The 17,944-nt window shown below is 51.3% G+C and overlaps 1 protein-coding gene across 1 annotated transcript in view; it reads right to left on the reverse strand.

Annotated features, from left to right (window-relative positions):
* Positions 1-17,944, reverse strand: part of PAG1 (phosphoprotein membrane anchor with glycosphingolipid microdomains 1) — a 99,653-nt gene that overhangs the window by 20,327 nt on the left and 61,382 nt on the right. The window lies entirely within an intron of this gene.

A 17,944-nucleotide genomic window follows, 5' to 3' on the forward strand; every position in this document is an offset into this window, starting at 1 on the left:
CAGAACAGTCTAACTTACAAAGAACAGCCTTTAACCGAATCTTGAGTTTCACGAATAAGGTACGCGGATAAACATTTTTGTCTCGTGATAACGAATCGCAACTCAAAAAACCTTTTTCCTCGGAAGAGACCGTCAAAGCGTCTTCCATGTTCGCCGGCTTCGCTGGAAGAGCCGCAGGCACCTGTCACCACCACTGGGTGTCCCCATCGAGCCAGCACTCGGTGGCTTGGGGACAAACAGTGCTCAGAGAAAGGCGGGGATTGAAGCCACCTTGGCGGAGGGGGCCAGATTTCCTCCTGGTGAAACACGTCACGTCCAGTTGAACATTTCAGGCCGAGAATAAAGAGCTGGAGGGGAAGCGGGAACACCGCCCGCAGTTCTGGGGGACGCGCGACCGTCTTCCTGGGCCGGGACCCACAGCAACGCTTCCCGTGCTCGGCAAACACGCGAATGTCCGTCTTCCTGGGCTGGACAGAACTTCCCTCTCCCCGCGCTGGCCGCGTGAACGCCCCGCGCCCGCGGCCACGGCCGGTCACGCTGCCCTGGAGCGTCCAGCCCCCCGACCGCGGCGACCCCACGAGAGTCAGCGCACTCTCTCCCGGCTCGCTGCAACCACGGACAATTCACTTCACACTTGAGACCACAAACTGGCACCGCCGTATGTCATTAAAGTGCATTCACGCAGGCACGGGCCACGGCGACCCAGGACAAAGGTCTACACCTGGGACCGAAGCATGATGCGAACCAAGGACCTCTGTCGTGCAGACACTTGTTTGTCCCTTCGCCCCCTTGTCTGTACATACGACAGAGCCAACTGATGTCGACGAACCAGGCGCCAGGATCTGAGACAACGGCTCACAGCACAAATCGCCGAGGGCCAGAGACGCATCCAGCAGCGGGGAGGGGGGTGTGGCGCCCCGATCCCTCTGTGCACGTTTTCTCCCTGCCCCATCCACAGGGGGAGGCCGATCAGAACCGTGCAGGGAGGAGGAGGAGGGCAAGCCCCCCACCCTAACTCTGCATAATTTCAGACGACAGGTGGGAACTTGTCATTCAGCCCTGAGAAGGGTCGGCGCTCCAGGTTGTAGGACTTCTGTTGGGGACCCTTCCATCAACTAGTCTGAACAATTACTTTGGACATCAACGCTTCGGGTGACATTATTTTGCTCCATCATCTCTTCTCCTTTTATATCCATTCATTCCGTGATTTCCATTCATTCCGTGATTTCCATCGATGGCAGGATGGAAAACCCGTGGCCTTCCACTCTGAAGGCAGGCGCACTTTTAACCACCAGGTGGCAGTGCAGGGCTGTTCTCGGCCCCAAACGCCCCGCTAATTGCTGTTTGTGCCGGGCGCTTGGCATTTTAATTGTCTTCATCGACCCAGATCCTCAGTCTCCCAAGACACTTCCCACAGGAAAGAAAACAGAAACTGGGTGAAATTAATGAAAAGTGCAGCCCAAACGGCAGCTATTTGTTCTACTGGCCAAACCAACGCTGGTTAACAGCCTGCCTCCGACCACGGGGAATTCCCCAAGTGACCATTGGGTGGAGTGGGGTGGCCGGTGAGTTGAGCTCCAGAGCCAACACTCAGGTCGGCAATGACAGCCACCACCCTGCACGGCGGTCCCGGCCGACCCGTAAGCAAGCACGATGGAAACCACCTGCCCTGTGACCTCGCCGATGGCGAAACCCAGTGGCGAGGACCCAGCTCCACGGTATCTCCTTCCTGGTCATCGCCAGGTGTGGGGTCACGTGGGAGAAGGACGCTGAGCCCCAGAGCTGCCAAATCAGCAGCGCGAGGAGCCCATGTCTCCGGCGGGCCTCGTCCCGCAGAGGCACGGGCCGAGGCTGAATTAACCTGCCAGCAGAACCCTCCAGCCTCCAGAAGGAGTTTCAGGCTGAAGAGTTTAAACGCAGGCAGATTTCTCTCCAGGTTGAAGGCAAGCCTGATACACAGAACTCAGGTGACCGGGGCCGCTGTCGACACAGGACCCACGGAGCGCGTGTTGACGGTCCATGCCGAAGGCACGGCGGCCTCTGCCAAATCAGGTCATTGCAGAGACCCACCATTTCATTTTCTGCCATCACTGGGGAGCGGTGTCACGACATTTCTTCCTGTAGCAGCTTGAGATAAACCCACGAGGAAGGAACCTGGAAAGCCCTGATGTCACCAGACTGACCCGTCGCCAAGGCCGGCTGCCGAAGGCAGAGGGGGCTGGCATTGCTTCTGAGTGAGACTCAGATCCTCCAGGCCGGCCGCAGCGCAACCTGATTACCCTTCCTGCAGACCAAACCTATCCATCCACACAGGACGCGGAGCGCTGACCCTTTCGGGGGGAGGGGTCTGTGCGGCTGCCATTTGTCTTCGAAAACGCACTGACCCCAGGTCACAGAGGCCGTGCGGCTAACTGCTTGCGAAACCCATGCTGCCGTCCTGTTTTCGCCTGGGAAAAGGCGGTGGGTCGGAGGAATGACCGGCAAGGTGCCTCCTGCTCAGAGTCTGACTCGAACACCAGTTCCCGAGTCTCGTTGTTTATTCTTAACGGTAAATCTCGGGAGAGAGAGGGGACGGGGAGATGCAGTAGAGAGGGAGATGCTGATTGATTCTTGGGGGCTGGAACGCAGGCAAAGGCTTCATTTTGCCGAGGCGTGTCTTAACGGGCCGTTTCCGACAGTGTGCGGGCTTCCTGCCCCCAGCTCTGCTCGCCGACCTCAACGCAAAGGTCCTTGAAGGCAGGGTGCACCTGCCTCGCTTCCCACCCCGGTCTCAGCATCTACGTGAGCGAAAAGTCAAGATACTTTTACCGAATACTTAATTCTGTGGGAAGAATGAGTGGATTCCCAAGCCGACTCTCAAAATACAGGTTTAGTGAATAATTTATAAGGTGAGGGAGAGAGAGAGAATTCAAGAGATGAGCAAACCACTCAGGAATAAGCCAAGTACGTCTGAAGGCAGAATCTGAAGTCTGGGATGAACACAGTGCCCGGATTCTTGGTACTGGAAACTTAGGAGGAATGCAGAGCTCCAGGCCCTGCCCGAGGCCTGCGTGTCAGGGAGTCTGGGGTCAGCCGGCAACCTCCGTTTTGATAAGCCGCCCCCAGGGACCGTGAGGCAGGCTGAAATTCGAGAAGACTGTTCTAGAATGGTCAGCGTGCCTACAGATCGCCTGGGGATTCTTGCTAAGGGGCAGGTTCTGACTTCTGCATTTCTGACCGGCTCCCAGATGAGATCCAGGCTGCTGGTCTGAGGACCACACTCGGGGTCCCCCTAAACCTCCATGTCGATGCTCACCTGCCTTCCCGCTGGATTGCAGTCACCCGGCCAGAGCCCTGGTGCCGAGACTGGGTCTCATCTCACTCAGAGTCACGTGAAGAGCGGGGTTGACTCCTGAGTCTGAGAGGCCTGCTTGATTCCCATGTGAGTATCAGGTATTGGGTGACAATCTACCTGTCCAGTGCTGATAACATGGTGGTGAGTGGACGTGACCCCGGTTCGTGCGGGCAGCCCGCGTTCTGCTCTGCTCTCGTCCACCAAATGGCTGTGCAGCCAGAAGCAAGTTGGAACCTCCCGTGCCTCAGTCTCTCCTTCTGAAAAATGAGGTCATTCATCCTCCTTCTGAAAAACAGGGTTATTTCTAAGGTTTCTTTCCAGCTCTGAGCTTCTGTCATTTCGCACAAGTGGCTGGCGATTCCTGAGATTGAAAACAAAAATTCAAGGTTTTTACTCAAAGAGAAAAACCCGGAATTCTCGGTGTCATCGGTAGTTTCGAGTCCCCGGAAACTCAGTCTTAGTACTTCCCGGGAGAACGCTACGAGGCCACTGCAGCGACAGGAGCGTTGGGAGGCGAAGTCAGCGTCCGGTGCTGGGAGTTGACCCGCACCCGAAATGTCCCCTGCACTCTGCCAACGCCACCGCCGACGCCGGCCGCAGGGCTGGCTTGGGGGCTCTGTGTTCTCATTAACGTCCAGTTGGCCTAGAATTCACACGGATAACAGCTTTCAACCAAATTCAAGGGCGGAAGCACAACCTGCAGGTGGGCACGCACAGGTAAGATGCTGCGGCTGCCAGAAGCTTCTGTGGCTCTTTAAGGGTGTGTGCCCATGTCCAGGAAGACCTTACAGGGGTGGCAGGTCTGAAAGGGATCCGTCTAATTTCCATCTCAGTACTTGATAAGCCCGAGGAGATTCCACATGTGATAGAACATTCTGGAGAGCTTCTCAGGTCTGTTATCAGGAAAAGTCTGTTCTTTGGGTTGGTTTCACTGATACCCTGACTCACGCCTCTGGTGATATTTCTTACTCTCTGGCACCAAGGCACAAAGCGTGTGTTGCTCTTGGATACTCTGTAATTCATTGGACACATAACTGCTGACCACCTACTGTGCGCCTACTGTGCGCCTCCTGAGCACACGTGGCATATGAGGGGTGCTGCAAATGAGCTGCACAACCAATCTGCAAGAGCTGAAGAATATTTAGGCTTAAGTTCCTAACGGAGAGATTAGTTTGATCAAAGATGAGAAAACCTTTCATTGTTGATTTCCAAGCATGTGACACGAGGACGACCCCCAGGAGCCACGAGCCCCTTCCCGTCCGCCGCCTTGCGTTAGCGGCTGCATTTAGTCACGACGACGGCAGCCTGGCTCTGTCCAGCTGGCCTGGCGCAGACGCAGCTGCATCATCCTTGGACTGATGTCGCCCCCAGCTGAGAACTGTCCTCAATGTGTCTGGCAGATTCCAAAGTCAGCCTTTGCACGGTCACAGCCTGGCAAGGACCGCCTGCCAGGCGGGCAGCACTCACAGCCAGGGTCGGCCCGCCGCTGGGGACATGGGACTTCACCCCCTCCCGAATGGGAGAAAACGGCCTTCATTCTGCAGTGAAAACACCGGGTAGTCAGGCGGGGGGAGGGCGGCGTGGGCCAAGCGGGTCAAATACACGGTGACGGAAGGAAACCGGACTTTGGGTGGCGAGCGCGCAGGAGAGTTTACAGATGGCGAAGGACAATGCGTGCCCCTGAAATTTACATAACGGCAGTAACCGTCATCCCACTAAATTTAATCACAAAAACAATATTCAGGGAAGGAGTGGCAGGTGCATTTAATATCCCACTAAGGCAGAGGTGATGTGGCAGACCAGGCCCCCGGCGAGGAACGGGGAGGGGAGCAGGGACAGAGGGCTGGGGCCAGAAGCGGGCCACTGCGTGTCTGAGGCAGCAGTGGGGACGGACCTGGGGCTTTTCTGGTAGTTTCTACCGGCTGCTCCACTTTGCCCACAGCCGGCCTTACGAGTGACGTATGCGTGCCGGTGTCTACACACTTCGATGCCTTTATTTTCTCCTCCTTTGTCCCAGTCAGGGAAGAGAAAGCCCTGTGGACGGAGGCGGGGGAGATGGGTGAATCGGGGTAGTAACGCCTGGGGGGGCTTCTGTTTGCACACCGTCTGACGCGACTCAGCGTGGGGCCCACCGCGGGGGCTGTCACATTCTCTGGGAGCCCCCCGCCCACCTGGAGAGCCAGACAGGACTACACGCGAGAGGCAACCTGGAGTTGACCGCAGGGTCTCGAGAGGGGCAGAACAGTGTCTCACCTCTGAGCAAGAAATCGGGGGGCGGGGGAGAGGAGCCCCGTGGGTAAACCAGCGTACACGGGATTTCTACACGCTGTACTGTTTTCAAGGCTCATTCCATGAAAGGGAAGGTCAGAGGTGGCGAAATTCTGGACAGTCCGCGGGGGGACCTCCACCTGTTCTTACGAAGATGCCACATGGCGAATGTGATCATGTGACCTAATGAAGTGACGCTAATGCCACTTTGAAAGTCTACGCAGCTCACGAAAGTCCCATCTCCTCCCTCACGTCTTCTGTTTGTAAATCAGGAATAGAACGGAAGCTCTGGGGCTTTGTTTTCGAAAGGTCTAGCGTAACGTGGAGCGAGTTCGTGGACTCCAGATGTCACGGCCGTCTCGGGGTCCAAGGGGCACATTCGGAACTCATGTTGTACGCGAGAGTATTAAGGCCTTTTCTGGACAGGCCGAGAATCTAGATTCGCGACACCAACGTTGTAAAGACGGCCCGTTCCCCGGCTGAGTCCGAGGCACTTTGCCCGTCGGGCAGTCAACGTAGCTGCTCTGCCCCAATCTCCACGGCCCTGGAGAGCCGAGGACAATGAAAGCCCTCGGATCGCACAGAGGGCTGGCAGCGGGGTATGGCGTTGTCACCTTCTGCCTCTTTCGGGAAGGACCGTTGCAAAGGCACTAAACCGCGAGGCAGGGAGGCCGTGGCCCGTGGTGGCGCGTGAGCCTGCGGACCGGGAGAGCTCGGGGAACGGCGCCACCCCGTCTTCCCGCGTGTCCAAGTGACTCGATTTTAACTCTAGTCTATTACTAAAAGAAATAGCTGCTTATGGAGCAGAAGGTACAACTCCCGAGCCGGAAGAAAGTCTGCACACGAGGTTGGAAGGGCGAGGTCGCCCGCGTCTGCCACGGGGGCTCGGAGGGGCCCTGGCTCCGCCGAGCGCGGGACTCGCACACGTGGGCGGCGGGAAGGTGCCCGCTGCGGGGGATGTAACGGCGGCCTCTGATCTCGGGGTCACCGTTTAATCGTGACCTCTGCTGCAGGAACACGTCAAGAAAAATATACTTACGAAATGGAACAAGATGGTGGGTTTTCGGGACAAAAATTTCACTTTATTCAAATTATCCCTTTACTTCCCCGGATTAAATAATTTGAGCCAAGCCCCGCCCCCTCTTCCCGTTCTCTGTGTGGGCAATTACTTATAATGGTTATGTGACTTCTCAACATTAATTGTAATACACCAGGGCGTGTGACTTCAGTGTAGTCCCCAAACTACCAATACTCTCCCGAAGACTGTGCCGTACCAGCACCGGGAGAGTTCAGAAGAGTAGGGAGAGGCCCAACGATCACGTTCCAGTCTTTCGTATTTCCGAACGGAGCTGTGATCTGATGCCTTCTCCCCTAATTTATTCCTGGATGTGGCTGTCAGGTGACTGCGGCGTACCCTCCCATGCCAACTGGAGTACTCTTCCCTCCGTACTGTGGCTGACGCTGCCCTGCGGTCATGAGCCAGGACCTATATTAGGAAGCAGCCGAACCCACTGACGACTGTCACGAAAGGTGGCTTTTATGAAATACTAATATGAGAAACCGTCATGATCCGTTTATCTGCAGTTTTTGGTAAAGCCGTTAGTGACACTGTTCCGTACAGGATAAAAAGCTTTGTGTGTCTGAGTGATAAACTCGGAGAGTTTACTGCCTGGAAGGAGGTTTATTATCCTGCTAAATTAGTTTGCTGCTGCTTTTTTTTTTTTTTAACAACTAAACTGTATGTACGAAAATCATGTTTCCTTTTGGTGGGCTGGAAGCTCAAAGCTGTAATTATCGTAAATCATAGCAATTACCGTGGTCTAGATCTTTCTTTTCTCTACACCAACCCCGATTACAAGCTTTTGATTTCATACGTCTGAACAGTCTTATAGGAGCGTCTTTATAACAACCTCAATATTTCGTAGGAGCAGATCTTAATTTCTACATATGGCATACAGGAAGTTTTACATTTAATTACCATAGATGATTCCTTTAAAGATTTTAAAAGTTATCAATGTTCAGATTAGACTTTAGGGGAAGATACGTTTTTTAAAATGCCAAGGACGAAAGAAAGAAAAATGAAGGAAGGAAGGGAAAAAAGACTTTCCTGCTGATTTACCCGTTGGGAGCATAAGTTCTGATCTCTAAGGAAAGAATGAAGAAAGTGTCCAGCTGGTACGAGATGGAATGCAAGGACCAATCCGATAAAAACCAAACCACCTCTACCTAAAGTTTATAGAGAATCATTAAACTCCTTTGATTTAGACTAGAGTTTTCAACCCTGGCTGCACATTAGAATCGCTTGAGGAACTTTTTACGATACGCCGATGTCCAGGCTTAACCTCAGAAATGGACTTAATTGGGCTAGGATGGGGTCTGGACATTGATATTTGTCAATCCGTCCCCAGAGCTGGGGGTCTAGACATTGATATTTGTCAATCTGTCCCCAGAGCTTGAATAGCTAAGGCTGAGACTCACTCAGCTCGACTACTCACTCGTATTTCTAAACTCATAACTGGCAAATGCTACTTATTGTACCTCTTACAGGACTGGAACATGGCACGGTCAGCATGTGACGACGTAAAACAGACATAGTCCGCTGCTCTCCTTCCCACACGAGTCTACAGTGGGAGCCACATAAACCAGGCTTTCTGCATATGCATGCCCCTTAGAAGCCGGGCCCAAGCGCGGCCTGTATGGAGGCAGAAGGTGGCTTCTGAGCTCGCAACAGAAAGACTCGGTCTCAGACTATATAAACATTCAGCCATGTTCTCTGATTGCCTGCTATGTTATGTCTACATACTTTTTCTGCATCCCTTGAAACACTAATCTAAAAGTTGTGTGGCTAAACATAATCGATTAGATAAAATAAAATGGCATTATTTTAAAGTATTTTCAAATATAAAAATTTCAAAAAGGAATACAAAAAACAATTTCCCGGTCTGTTATCTGTTTCCACATACCACTGTGTTTGGGTAGCATGTCAAAGCTGATCTGAAATACGTTCATTATCCCTCCACTTGCAAAATGATCTATGATCCACAATTTTTCAGGTAAGGAGTGTTCTAGTAATCAATACACTATTATGACCAGACTTTTTTTTTTTTTTTAATGCTTTAGGCTACTTAAGCTTTTCTCTTGCTCTGCATAGCTTAGATGGACACAGTACACTTTGTTCAGCTCAGCTGGACAAACATTTGTTGAAGGACTCCCATGGGCCGGCCAGCTGGGCCCAGCCCCTCCAGCCCCAGCTGCTTCCCCAGCCTCCCTGGCCATGATGGTCTAAACCCACCAGCTCTTGAGTGTGTGGAGTTCGTCCTCACCCGGGGCCTTTTATGCTGGCTGTGTCCCTTCAGGTCCGCAGGCAGCTGGCCCTTCTCACTTCTGACCTGTTCGAACATCACGTCCTCAGAGACGCTTCCACTGACCACTCTGAAGCCCTCCTGTCCGCTCCAGCTCGGCTTGACCCCACACCCCCTCTTCCTCCCCTATTACCCCTGTCTGGGAGCGTCTTATTTACTGGCCTTTGTGCTTATGGTGGGTGGTGCCCTCGAGAACAGAACCTCGGGGGGCACATGCAGTCTTGGCCTCTGCAGCTGTAACCCCAACACCCACAACAGTAGCAGGCGCTCGGTAAATACGGATGAAGTGAGTGAATGCATCTTAGTCTCAGTAAGTTATGAAGATCGTCTTGTATTCTTCAAGGTTGAAACGACCGATGTCAGCAGATCATAACTGAGTGTACACGGTTGCAATTTTAACCCACAGTTCCCCACACAACACGTGCATGTTGGGATTTTGATTCGACCCACAGAGCTAAACGCTTTGCAGAGGACGTGATGTGCGCCTCGTTCCACACTGACCTCTGGCTGGCTCTCGGTTTCCGCCTGAGAACGCTTCTCCATGGCGGATCTGGCAACCTTGGCTGATGCTTTCCATTCCTGGTGGAAAGCAGCTCGACCTGAAGGTCCGACACTGTCAGCCTTCTTCTGGGGTTATCGGGGCGGAGGGCGAATACTGTGTTTATTTGGCGCAGGGCCCTCAGCCTACCATAGGAAAGTTTTGGGGTCCCTTCTATGGCCCATTCCCAGGCACATCTGGCTTGGGACAGGAGCTACAATGCGAAAAGCGGTCGCTTGATGCCGGTGCATTTCTGACGGCCTGGGGGCGTTCTCTGCTGGTAGCCCCGCCCCTCCACGATTGCCACGTGTGCCGACAGGCATGGCCACGAAGTCAGCCGCCATGTCTCCAGGACACTTCCCACTGACATACGGAGCCAACAGTTGGACACAACTCTATTTTGCGGTGCTTCCGGTTGGTCCAGACCAGCACTTCAAGCCATCTCGACACCACGCTCTGCCAGGTCCCCAACGCCCGTGTTGGTGTGTCAGCTCCATTCAGCACCTTCAGCATTTCAGCCCCGCTCAGCACGGAAAAGCACATTTGATACCGCTATCAGAATCAGCCACATTCGCGCCTTGTAAAACACGAGTTCAGTGTCCTTGCCCAGAAAATGCACCCGACAAATATTCACTCCTTCTCTGCCTTCATTCCTATATTAATGAAACTTACTTTATTCTGAAATACACTGAAAGAAGAATCTGCATCTTTTAAAAACTCAATGTCTATAAAGTATTCGAATGTACAGCCAATATCTGATTATTTCTCTTAGTTAGAGCTACGCTAACTTCAAATGGTAAATTGTAATCATTACCCATATCAGAATTAGCTGCCTCAAATGCCAGAAGCCTGATGACGGTATAAAGTTCTAAACGATGGTGGACTCTCTTTTAGCAAAATCCAATATATAAGTTTGCATTTGCAAAAGACTGGTATTATGAAACGGTATGAATGTTTTATAACAATACTATTTTCAAAGATGATCAATTCAAATTTGTTTAAAATATAATTCAATTTTGAATAGACTTTTACGGAGATTTCCAGGAACCTGTACCTATGTCACGCGTACAGGAGGCCATAAATGGTCACAAAGCCAAGTCAGAACCAACAATTATTTCCCAGTGGTGACCAGCCGAGGCTGTTCCCGCTGCAAGGTGGAGACTGAAGGGGACCTGTGAGTCAGGGTGATGCCACCTGGACCCACTGAGGAGTCTCAGCATCACGAGAAGAGGCGCGGCCAGACACTGAGTTGTGTGACGCAAGAGGAAGCACTGACCGTGAAGTCTTCTCGCCAAAAGAGTAAACTCGAACTGATTAGGCCTCTAGCTGCAACCACCAGGCCTTTATTTATCTATCTGTACTTCTATCACTTAAACGATTAAATAATAATCAAGGCTTTTGTCTACTCGCGTCCGTTAACTCACGTTTGCAAGACCGAGAGGTTGGTGCATACGTTTCTGTACACGTCTATTGTCCTGTGGTATTGATAATGTTGGGCTGACTGTGATCATTGTGTAAAACGAGAAAAAGCAGAACACATTTTCCGTGTGCAGCTTGTATGGCTGTCCATCAACGTGTCAATCGGCACGTCACAGCGTGGTGTGTCGGGGAAGCCACGGCGGTGACCACGCGCTAGGGGAGACACGCCGAGCTTCGCGTCTCTCCCCGGCTGTGAAACGTGATCTTCGTTCTCTGAGGTTCAGCCTCAGGCCTCGTTCTTATCTTGCATCGCATCTTCCTCCTGGCGTCTCATCCACGGGCTCAGTTCCCGCGGGTTGCCTGGACTCCCTACTTGTATCTGCAGCCCGAGCTCCGATTCCGAGCTCTGGAGCGCAGGTCCGGCTGCCACCTGGACCCTCCCCCAGGATGTCCCCGGGCCTTCGGCCTCAGGGAGCGCCAGGCTGGACTCGCTGTGCCATCTTCCCCTGCACAGGGGCCTCCTCCAGGGAGGGCTCCCTCTCCTCACGAATGGTGCCACCTTCACTAACCGCACAAGGTCACAGCCCAGGTCCTCGCTCCCATTTGTCACTCTCTCAGCACTGCTTAGCGGACTCTCGAATCCATCTATTCGACGATCTCTGCATCTCCCAGTCAGCCCCTCGTCCGAACCACCAGCACCTCATCTTGGCGACCGTATTCCCACTGCTGCCCTCCAGTCTCTTCAAACCCCAGCCAGAGGGGTCTTTGCAAAGAGAAAATCTGATCACACCAGGTCCTCTGCCGGACGCCCTTTAATTGATCAGAAGATGAGGATGATGAAGCCATGAAGAAGCTGCTCCCCATGAGTCCTGGCTTTTGCCTGCTTCTCCCTCATCGCTCTCCTCGGGCATTGCCCCCACCCCGCTCACCTCGTCCTCACCGGGAGTCCGTCCCACGCAGCCCAGCGCCCCACCCCGTGCTGAGCGCCACCCCACCAGGGGCCTTCCCACACACGGGTCACCGCTCACTGCTGTCTGCGTCTTGCTTCCACAGCGCTTCATTCCCCACGTCCACTTACTTGTGTGAGGATTTGGCTAACGTCGGCCATACCTCCTGGGCTGCGTGGAAGCCTACTGTGGAGTCACGTCTGAACGGGCAGCCTGTCCCCGGACGCCGCATCCCGTCCCCGGCGGTGCGTGGGGAGCTCTCCCCGCATCAGGTCTGGGGTTCCTGCTGGGTCTGGACACTCGAGTCTGGATTGTTTCCGTTCGTTTTGTGTTTCCATGGTTGTGTAGTATGAGGTCAGATTTTCAAGAGGCTCCACTCGCATCCCCAGTTTCTTTAAAAGCCCCCTCCTCTAAGTCGTCACCGAATTGTTTCAATTGTCTAGTATAATCCCACTTAATGATTTCGTGAACTTTCAAGTTCAAAGTTAGGCAACGCTGAAAAAGCATAAAATATTAACTAATATGGATTTACAAAAAAGCGTATTACGTCAGTCTCACTTAGTGCTTTTGATGTCGGACAGAGAAAGACGATGATGACAGCATTATCAGGAACAGTGAAAGCGAGCGCCTGCTGTCTGATGGACGTGGGGTAAATCCCTCCGTGTGCTGTGTCACCCCGAACCACAGCGACCTTCCCCGGCTCGTCCGCAAAGGCCCACGGGGCTTCTCTATCTTCCCTCACCCCACGGATGCAGAGCAGCCATCACTATCGCCTCATTTTTGTGCAATACTTCAGAGTTTGTCAAACATTTTCACAGGTTTTACTTTCCTTTTTAAAAATTTCTGGTCAGAAATTTAAGGCAGGGTTCTTTTTTAAAATTTCTTTAAATCATTACTGGTGTTTTATAAATGAGAAAACAGTGGGCCAGAAAGATGAAGGGGCCACCGACCCATGAAGTGGCAGAGCCCGGCTTTCCATTCTAAATCCTATATTCTTTCCTCGTTATTCACCGTATGAGAAAAAACGTGGTTCCATTCAAAGTCAGGTTCTCACCAACAAGCCAGGAAGGCAAAGACCACACAGCTGCCACAGTCACAGACTCCAACGCCACAGGGGCCTGGCGGGTGCCGCCAGCACGGAGGCAAGCCAGCTGTGTGTTCGCCTCTTGGAAATATTTTTTCTTTCTCAGAGAAACACCATGTTTCTCACTTTTCTTGAAAGACATGACCTGCTCGTTCTATCTTTTGTTTCTTCTGCACTCTATCTGAAGAAAAACACAGCACGAAAATGATGAGAAATAGTGATCGACACTCGACTTGACAGCTGGGGGTAACAGAGCAGGGTGGGGACTGGGGCGAACTGTCATTCTATGCCCTCCCAGGCAGGTGTTGGTTGCCACTGTCTTACAAGGCGTGGCTCATCACAAAAAAAAAAAAAAAAAAAAAAATCCAGAGTCCTAGGTCTTGAAAGGTGGGAGAACAGGGGTCCGCTGTGCAGCATCGGCCTGTGAGAACACGTGTGAACACTGGACGCATGAGAGGACTAGGATTTCCAGCTCGCCGATCGTCTGAAATCTGGAGGATGCTCAGACCATGCTCACTAACTCTGTGGACGGCTTTCATTTGAATAGGGTTTCCAGCAGCTTTCAAGACATGTGCTTAATAGAAAATGTTTCATACATTGTACATTCTTTACAGAAACGATATTAAAAACCTTAGAATGTCCAGAGACCTTTGAGATCTGCTCCAACATACTTGCATTTAATTTTTATTTATTGAAAAAATAATAATAATTGGAGTGACTTAAGATATCTGCAGGGTTTGCAAGGGCAAAATCCTCTTATCTTGGGTCCAGAAATCTGTTTACAACTTCTAGTTTGGCAAACCAATGTCAAAAAATATGGAATCCCCCTAAAGACAGCGGTATAAATAGAGTCATCCAATTTAGAATAGCGAGCCCCAGATGGTCTGTCAGTATCAACAAAAACCATTCTTCTCGCCAACGAGCTTCATGAAGCAGACGTCATTCCCAGGCACGCGGGACAGACACATCGAGTCTGCAAACGCTTACGGCCATATGCTCGGCACCAGGTGAGGAGTGTTATTACACGGCCCACGGAACACGACTGTGAAAACAAACACGCAGTGTTCAGGATGCACTGTTTCCTCTCTATGGGGAAGGCACTGAAGTCTTTATGGAAACAGGGACCGGTAGTCGTGTGTTTTAGAGGGACAGAGGGTGGCGATCGCAGGTGTGACTGACGGGCTTTAAAGCAGAAGCAGCGAGACCATCATCGCCACAACGCATCATCGACACGACAGCAGTGTGTGTTGGGCTGTCTTGAACATTTTAACCTTCAGTCTCTATTTCCTTCTGATAACCTAGATTTCTGAGATTCGACCTCCATGGGGTCGTTCATAACGTGGTGTCTATAAGTGCAGTGTAACTGCCATGCAAACATACGTGTCTCTGTGTCATTACTGACAAAATGAGGAACTGAGGCTGATAGGGTTTCAGTAGCTACCCGTCCACCCCTCTCCCATCACTCAGACAGGGATAAAGTGACGGAGCTGAGGACGGGAGCCACCGGGCTGAACTACCCCAACCACGAGGACTTTTCGTAATCATAAGAGGGACTGCAGGATGATGGAAATGCAGTGCTTGAAAACTAAGTATAAGGTAGGCTTGGTCTTTTGGGGGCATTGGGGCTTCTGGAAGTGAGGGTTCGGGTAATGTCGGGACACAGCCGAGTGACTGTCTGAGACCCCTTTAAAGAGCTTAAAAGTTCCACAGTGGTAAAAAGCAGACGCCATCCTCAGTGAACGTTTGCCATATTTCTACACATTTTTGAATAACCTTTGATATTCTATTTATTTCAAAGAAGATAGATTTTTTTTTTTTACCTAGTTCACATCACCGATTAGAGATATTCCCGCTGCCAGATAAACAAGTGTCCATTGAACCCAATTTATGGGCTCCAAGAGCAATTTATGGATCAATCTAGAACTCTATAGCACTCAGCCATTTTTGGTGAAAATACTTAGAGAAATCAATAAAGATTTATTAAGGTTTTCATCTTTGCATAGGTTCAAAAATGGATTTTGACCCATTAAAAAGCCCTCTGACATTGTTTGGATTTGAAGTATTGCACTTCACTGTCTCTGCTTCTTCAGTGGGTCTTTCCCCTGGACGGCTGTGAAGACGCCCGCCTGCCGCCGTCAGGCGTTGCCAGCCTCCTCCGGTGACGACGCCTGACTCCTGTGCCGAAGTCCACATCGCTCGCAGGGAACGAGCTTTTCTCTACATATGATCTTTCTGCAGCAGAGAAAGAGCGCGTAGCCTTTGACCTTCGTGGCCGGCGCCTACGGGCTCATCCCATGCTCCTCACAAGCAGGCAGGTATTTAAAGATCTGGCTGAACAACCGACTTCTTTCATGCCTAAGAATTTAACTTCCACTTATTGAACACCTACTTCTTTGCCAGGTACTTTTAAACTTAGAATCTCACCTGGAAGCATCAAGTTACACTGAATTTATTCCTCGTAGGATTGTTGTGGGCTGTAGGCGGGCGTAAAGAGTGTGTAAACGGTCACAATCCTTCCCTTCCCTGTCTCCTCACTCCTTGCGATGTGACTTCATGGGTCCTCCCAGCCAGAAATGTCTATTTCTCTACCCTTAAGTCTCAGCTGGCCTCACGACTCGCTTGTCACTGGACTGTAGTGGAAGCCAGTGTCCATTCTGAACCGCGGCCACAAGCTTTGCGTGCTGCTGCTCTGGCTCCTGGAACCCTGCCGGCCCTCCGTGTCAGCGGTGTCCAACCTTTCTGACCTGATGGTCCGAGGCGGAGCTGAGGCGGTGATGCCAGCACTGGGGAGCGGCTGCAAATACAGATGTGGCTTCGCTCGCTCGCCCGCTGCTCACTTGCTGGGCGGCCCGGCTCCTAACAGGCCACAGACTAGTACCGGTCTGCGGACCCGGGGTTAGGGACCCCTGCTCTATGTGACACAACCCAGACAAGTCTGTTGGATGGCAGAGATGTGGCCCACGTGTCCTCGCTGTCCCCCAACAGGCAGCCAACTGGCAGAAGCAGAGACCTCTCGCTGAGCGCGAGCAGATCGCAGACCCATACATGAGCCCAAGTGAAACCATGTCTGCCAAGCTGGGCCCGCCCATCTATGAGCCCACGGCAATGGGAGCTAAGCAAAGGGCTGATGTTTTAAGATGTTAAGAGGTGGGATGGCTTGTTACGTAGCAGAAACTAACTGACACAAAAGGTATCGTTGGGTTGTAACTTGTCCAAGGTCACTCGGCTGGTGAGCAATGAAGCGCTCGGTTATTATAGCTGCTTGTGGGCTCACACCCTTGGTTGATACACTGTACTTTTTGATGTAAACAAAAAAGTACATGTCATTTGCCTTCTCCGTGCTCTGTGTAGGGCTTGATGACACGTTTCCTACATCCAGGAAACTTACAATCTCCATTTTCTTTTTCACTAAGGAAATTATAATTTGATCGTTTCGCTCATGCTACTGATTTCACCTAAAAATGTAAAAAGTGCATTTTTTAAAACGTATTTTTCACCTTTGAAATCTCCTTCAATGTCCCAAGAGAGAACTGGAGTTTCTCACCTGTGGCCGATGGCAAAAATAACCACAATTCTCACTCCTTCCTTTGTCCTTGCTCTTTGTAATGTGGGTCTCCGGTACCACCCATCGAGAGCTGAAATCCGTCTCCCTACCCCTTGAATCGAGGCTGGACCGTGACTTGCTTTGGCCAAACAGCGTGGCAGTGTGCCTGATCTGAGGCCTGAGGTGCCTGCATACTTCCATTCATTCTCTGGGTAACCCTGACTCCATCACGGAACCAGACTGGGCTGGCCTTGCTGGACGACGAGAACCCACACAAACCTGAGGTCCCAGCCAAGGTGTCCCAGACGAAGCCCCAGACGTGGGAGAGCCTGCCCAAGGTCGGCAAAGCCAAACCACAGCTGAGTTTGCCGCACGTGGATGCTGAGCTGAGTCCAGAGGAAATGCCCAGCCGAGTCAGCCTAAACTGCCAAGTGCAGAATCAAGAGCTAAATAAATGGTCACATTACGCCACTAAGCTTGTGATGAAGCAGAAGGTAACGGATATAGGATCCTTTGTATACTTCTGGCATTTTAAAACTCATTTTTTTGGAGTAACACATATACTTGAGAAATGTTTATTGAATGAAGGAATAAACGATTGAACATTCGATTACAGCGAGGTAAGAGTTCTCTAACGAAACAGAACTCTGACTTTTTATTTTGAAGAGAATTAACTCCTACCTTTCCTGGCTGTGAGACAGAGTGACGTTTAGCACAGGGCGTGCTCACGATGCCTTAGCTCTCATCGATCCCGGATGTGCATGAAAACACCAAAACCAACCAACCAACCAACCAACCAATGAAAAAGCAAAAGTCAAAGCAAATGCTGCATTGCTGAGGCACACAGGAGGTTTTTCCTAAATCCTTTCAAACTCAAGACCAACTCTCCTGGAAGTCTTAGGTGGAGACTGCCAAGCTCCTCTTGGAAAGTACGCCCTCTCTAAGTGACCCACAGCGACTCACTATGGGGAAGACCTTCACGAGGTGTTCTCCACTCACATCCACGGCTGGTCTTTCTCAATTTGACCTGCATATTAGAAGCACCCGGAGAGTTTTAAAAAACACCTCCAGGGATGGGCTTAATTAGTTTGGGGGTACAACCTGCATGCAGGGACTTTTAAAAGCCCCCAGAGTGACTTTATTGAATAGTCAAGCTTGAGAAGCACTGCTGGATCCTCCCCAGAGTGTTTCTGCTGCCAAAGTGGTTACTAGGGAATTAACTATCAAGGCGAACCTGAGTCGAGTTTCTTTTTTATGTGTCTCTAATCAAAACACAGCACTGAGACAGTCTACCTAGAAAATACGTAAAATATAAACATGATATAGAAAACAATTGCTTACAGTGGACGATGACTTGCTCCAAAGGAATTAAGGAATAATTATCAGATGAGTAACTTCCTGATGAACTTGGCAAGTGTAATGGGAACACGTGGCAGGGTCTTAAGTGC

The sequence above is a fragment of the Pteropus medius genome, unplaced genomic scaffold, assembly GCF_902729225.1.
Source record: "Pteropus medius unplaced genomic scaffold, Ma_sr-lr_union100, whole genome shotgun sequence".
NCBI classification, from domain to species: Eukaryota; Metazoa; Chordata; class Mammalia; order Chiroptera; family Pteropodidae; genus Pteropus; species Pteropus medius.